Genomic DNA, 6,000 nt, shown 5'->3' with positions numbered 1-6,000 from the left:
CAGTCACCTGGTAATTGATACCAACAAAGTCATTTTTTCTTTATTTCTTACTTTACGCCCTCCCCCTTTTCACACCCGAGCCGCCACACATCAGAAACGCTCTCTCACAGCGCATAAAGTGCTCAACGAGGTGAACGCTTCAATCTATCAAAGCGAAATTTAATTATAGCGATGAATACAGCAACAAGATCTTATTTTATGTGTTGGAATTGTTCCCCTTTTCCTGCTTCGCTTTTCGCGACGATGTCCCTCGGCACTGACGAGATGAAAGCGAGTGTATATTTCAAAGATATTAGGATCAATCGCATTTCCCACCGACGTCGAGAAAGAGAGAGCGAGAGGGAGAGCTTCTGTTTACAGCACGGAGGAGTCTCCGCCGCATCACTGACTTTAATTAGTAATATCACAAGCCGTTTTCTGCGCCAGCTAAGACTCTGATACGACTTCAGTAGCTGTTAATGACCTTCATTTGTGTGGCTTCCGAACACACACACACACACACTCAGAACGTCCCTCTACAGTATCCGGATCAACCTTGCATTAAATTGTACAACAGTAGATGCTAAACTGTGTGCATTTAAAAGAACTCGTTGGGAAGTTTTGATGCAGCAATAGAGAGCTGCTGTACTTAATGTCCAGGAAGGTAAAGAGTAAATGAATAATCTCAATTACCCAAGTTTACTTTGATGCTCTGTACATGTAGAAAACTGAGAATGCACTGCAACAAATACGTTTTTGTCTTGTCATGTGTCAGCTAAAGCTGCACGATTCTCGCTAAAATGAGAATCACGATTTTTTTTTTTTTTTGCTTAAAATAAAGATCACGATTTTCTCACGATTCTGTAGATGTAAAATAAAGGTATGGTAAAAGCAAACAGGTGGCACAACATCGATAATAATATTATGTGTAGGTCTACTGGTTTCTATAAATAATTCTATATTGATCTATTCTTATAATAATTCTGATGTTGAATTGTTATGTTTGAGATATATGCTTGCAATCTGTCATCAGATTACATTCAACAATATATAGGCTAGAGTAGTTATACTGACATTGTAAACATTTATTTTCATGCACAACTGTGGGTTCGCTATGAAAGAAAAAACATATCAAATGCTTGCCGTAATCATAACTCTAAAATGCGAAATGATCAGTGCACACTTTCGGTCTCATTTTGACTGCTAAGTGCTTGTTCATACTTCGCGCGCAGCTCCCAAACGATCACTCTGTGCCACAAACTGAATATTATTTACAACTGTATTACCTGTTACTCGCAACATATGGAGGTTCTGTTCACTAAAGTAGACGTGCGCGTCTATCATTAAGTAGAGCGCGCGCGCCTGCCCTGAAAACCCGCCCGCAACTCACGTCTCGTGTGATTTCCCGATCGCGAAAACATCATTTTATGAAGACAAAAATGACATTTTTAGGTGAATTATACCTTATAAATACAGTATGTGACTCATTCAACATCATTTGGAGGTGTCAATGTCACTGAGCAACATGTGTAAAACAATGAAAAGACTCGTGCAGCCGCCTTTTCTTCTCTCCTGAACTTGAAAATATGATTGGCAGAATCATAGAAATGCTGGATTAAGATCGTCTAGGGCAGGGGTACTCAATCCTGTTCCTGGAGATCTACCTTCCTGCAAAGTTCAGATCCAACCCTGATCAAACACACCCAGCCAATTGATTAGGACCTGAACTGCACTTGATAATTACAGGCAGGTGTGTTTGATATGGGTCGCAACTGAAATCTGCAGGAAGGTAGATCTCCAGGAACAGGGTTGGTCACCCCTGGTCTAGGGGTCGAATCGAGATCGCGATCTTTTAACGGTTAATTGTGCAGCTCTAGTGTCAGTATAGTGGCAGATTCAAAAACAAGACTAACGTCCTATGCTAATGAGGAAGAGATGGTCTCTTATGGGCGGGGCTTTCCCGCTCTGATGACACGTACAAAGTGAGAATGTCAATCAAAGTGTTTCTGCTGACTGTTTTAACAAGTGTGACCATAAAAAATAAAATTACTGCGTTTGTACCATTAGAAGCTGGTTATATTTATAGATTGTTGATTGTAAGATTCTGACGGTATGATGACCTTGGATAAAATTATCACGGTTTCTTCCCTGCTGAAAAATCCAGCTTAAACCAGCCTAGGCTGGTTGGCTGGTTTTAGCTGGTTGACCAGCCTGGTTTTAGAGGGGTTTTGGCTATTTCCAGGCTGGTTTAGAGCCATTTCCAGCCTGGTATTAGTTGGTCTGGCTGGAAAATGACCAGCTAAAACCAGCCTGGTTTAAGCTGGACATAGCTGGTTTTGGCTGGACTCCCAGTTTGGCTAAGCTGGTCAAGCTGGTTTTAGCTGGTCATCTCCCAGCCTGACCAGCTTAGACCAGGCTGGACATGGCTGGAAACCAGCCTGGAAGTGGCCAAAACCTCTCTAAAACCAGCCTGGTCGACCAGCTAAAACCAGCCAACCAGCCTAGGCTGGTTTAAGCTGTTTTTTTTTTCATTATACACACATGTGAATAGATCCAAACTTTTTTCTTTCTTTTTCTTTTTTTAGATTGATGTGGCAAAATCACCCCCAAATTGTCCTTGTTATCCCATCTTCTTCACCCTCCCAATGTGAATGATGGCTCATACTAATTGAAGTTTTTTTCTTCCACCTCCTATCTTCTTTATCCTTTTAAATAGGGCCATCTTCCATGATTGACTCAATCCATTTCCTCATCTCTGTCTCTCTCTTTCAGCATGGTGTTTGTAATTAACACTCACAGCCTTTTCTCCTCCTTTTAGCCATTCTGTCAGCTTCACTTAGTTCGCTTGCTACCCTCCCCCCTCCTTTTGCTCGGTCTCTCTTTCAGACCGAAGAGACTTCTTGATCTGTCTTTGAGGTTTAGGCCCTCTGGTTCTTCTCGGGTCCACTGACAGATCACAGTGACAATAACTTGTCTACTGTAAGTTCTCTCAAGGGAGGTCTGTTTGCCCTGCGACTGTTTGTGTCATCACGGTCTGTGTTATTTGATACAAAGCAGAACTGATAATTGGGCCACAAGCAGATTAAAAACGTCAAAAAAGTTACCACTATGCCACTTGAAAACCTTAAAGTCAGCATGAAATGCTAGTTAAGTCTGCATTTTTCCCCTATATTGTGATGTGCAGTTGAAATCAGAATTATCAGCCCTCCTGATTTATAAGCCCCCCCTGTATATTTTCCCCCCAATTTCTGTTTAACGTATTTTTACACATAATTTCTACACATAATAGTTTTAATAACTAATTTCTAATCACTGATGCCTTTTAGTTGCGGCTGGAAGGGCATCCGCTGCGTAAAAACGTGCTGGATAAGTTGGCGGTTCATTCCGCTGTGGCGAACCCGGATTAATAAAGGGACTAAGCCGTCAAGAAAGTAAATGAATGAATGATGTCTCTTACCATTATGACAGAACACCATATATTACTATATATTTTTCATGGTAGGCTACTAGTATTTAGCTTAAAGTGTGATTTAAATGCCTAACTATTAAACCATAAACCACAAAATGAACTATAGTTTTACTATGGTTTTTGTTTTAAACATTAGTAACCACAAAATGAAATATGTATTACTATGATTTTGTATTATCAATGGTTCAGGCTGGTGATGGTGGTGCTGTGGGGGGTATTTTCTTGGCTCACTTTGGGCCCATTAGTACCAATTGAGCATCGTGTCAACGAGTGTCATACCTGAGTATTTTGGCTGACCATGTCCATCCCTTTATGACCACAGTGTCTCCATCTTGGCTAGTCCAGCAGGATAACACACCATGTCATAAAGCGTGAATCATCTCAGACTGGTTTCTTGAACATGACAATGAGTTCTGTACTCACATGGCCTCCGCAGTCACCAGAGCTCAATCCAATTGAGCACATATGGAATGAGGTGGAACGGGAGATTCGCATCATGGATGTGCACCCAACAAATCTGCAGCAACTGCGTGATGCTATCATGTCAATATGGAGCTAAATCTCTGAGGAATATTTCCAGTACCTTGTTGAATCTATGCCACAAAGGATTTAAGCAGCTCTGAAGGCGAAAGTGGGTCCAACTTGGTACTTGTAAGATGTACCTAATAAAGTGGCCGGTGAGTGTATAAACAATTTTTTTTTAATCTGAGGATGACAGGATTCCTTGTCAAATGTTTTTTTTTTTAATTTATTTTTTTTAATCTAAGATTGTGAGACAAAAGTCAATAATATGAGAATTACGAGATAAAGATGAAGCAGTACAACAACTAATTAATTTCAGTTCTGCTTATTTAAATGATGCATTTATGATGACTATACATCAATATATTTATAAGTACATATACAGCATGTGCATTTATATATAACATTGAATTTTGCAGATTTGTAATGTATGTTACACTATTTACGTTTATGAAGGCATTGCCAGCCATATACTAGTGATGTAAGTCATGGGATATTTTTATTTATTTATTTATTTATTTCAAAAGTGTTTCTGTTACTGGGATTTACAAAGTATAAATTGTCCTCACTTTAGACATGTGTCCAACAGTCCACTGTCCTGGAGAGTTTAGCGCCAATAATCAAACACACCTGAACCAGCTAATCAAGCTCATATGGCTTTGCAGTTGAAGCAAGCAGGACCTTCGCCCTTCAGGACCGAGTTTGGACACCCCTGGACTAAGCAAAATTTTACCTTTTTCTCGCGAGTCTGCAGGTCATCTGAAGAGCGCAAATGCTCGCCTCAGCGGTGGCCACGGCGGTCATATGTATTACGTTTGTGAGACGTGACCGTGTCAAATGAAATCTACGCTCTCATATACTTTTTTTGAGGAGACATAATTTGCTGTCGAGGCCGTCAAATGTGTTAACTTTGTCTGTGTGTCTGCGGATAAATTAAACCCAGAAGACAGGAATATAGAAACTGGTCAGATGACTAGACAAGAAGGGCCACTTTTACCCCGCCAGAATTCTTAAAATATCAGGTAAGTTAATAATTTCCCCAAATATCTTATCGGTATGAATGAAGTTCTTTACTTTTTACTGCTTTATGGGCCGCTTGTAGCGTCTAAAAGTGCGAGGGTCGTTTGCGTCCTTCCCCATTCTCCACGCGCTTTTGCGCTCGCCCTTGTTTGTCGTTGCTTGGCGACCGTATTTTCTCAGAGGACGGCAAAGGCTGTTTCTCAATACCAAGTACGCAAAGTTCGCACTTAATTGCGTCCTTGGAAGTTCAGACTTGCCAAGTTCAGACTTGGAAGAACGAACTCCCGAGGACTCGAGGACACAAGCCGGGTACTTCTTCAAATGTAACAGCAGTGTACTTTATAACGTCACTTACCTCACCATGGATTCATCGGTTTCACTGTACATTAACAATAAAATGATTTAATTAATATTATATTAATATTATAAATCTACATTTTTGATTTAAGAAAATGTACACATTTATTCCAACACAATATAATTTGAATTAGAATGAGTTATTACTGACACATGTCTTTGATTTTCAGATTTATTAAACTACAATGCTAATTTTACACACAATAAGAAATAAACCCACTTTGCATGTCACCCTTATCTGGCCGATTCATTTCTCACTCAAGAGTCTCTTCAAGCAAGCTTATAATCTGAATCAGGAGTCTAAAAATAAATAAATAAATAATGTGTAGCGGTGTTGATCATTTTCCAGGAACAGGATTGAGAAGCAATTCATTTTACTAGCAACTGGCAGTTTCGACTAGTGCTGTGGCTCTCAATTACATTCCTGGAGCGCCACCAGCACTGCATATTTTGCATGTGGCCCGCTTGTTTTACACTTCACCTCGTATCAGATGTCTGTGTTTACATTAATCTGCCGCCCAAAAGATTCCAGTCAGAGCACAACGATTGATGCTTTAATTGTAGGTGGACATCTGCTGATTCATCTTTTAAAAAGTCCACCAAAGTACACCTATTAGCAATTACTTAGACCAAAAATACAATATCTTACTGTA

General features: G+C 40.0%; 1 long non-coding RNA gene across 1 annotated transcript in view; it reads left to right on the top strand.

The window, feature by feature from the left end:
* The first annotated feature begins 4,604 nt into the window (after positions 1-4,604).
* Positions 4,605-6,000, top strand: part of LOC141375210 (uncharacterized) — an 84,227-nt gene continuing 82,831 nt past the window's right edge. The window contains exon 1 of the long non-coding RNA XR_015496638.1: positions 4,605-4,992. This is a non-coding gene — a long non-coding RNA (uncharacterized LOC141375210). The remainder of the gene's footprint in view (positions 4,993-6,000) is intronic.

This window comes from Danio rerio, chromosome 7 (assembly GCF_052040795.2).
Source record: "Danio rerio strain M-AB ecotype USA chromosome 7, GRCz13ab, whole genome shotgun sequence".
In the NCBI taxonomy this organism is placed as follows: domain Eukaryota; kingdom Metazoa; phylum Chordata; class Actinopteri; order Cypriniformes; family Danionidae; genus Danio; species Danio rerio.
The sequence above is the reverse complement of the archived record's forward strand: the minus strand, read 5'-3'. Positions and strand labels throughout refer to the sequence as shown.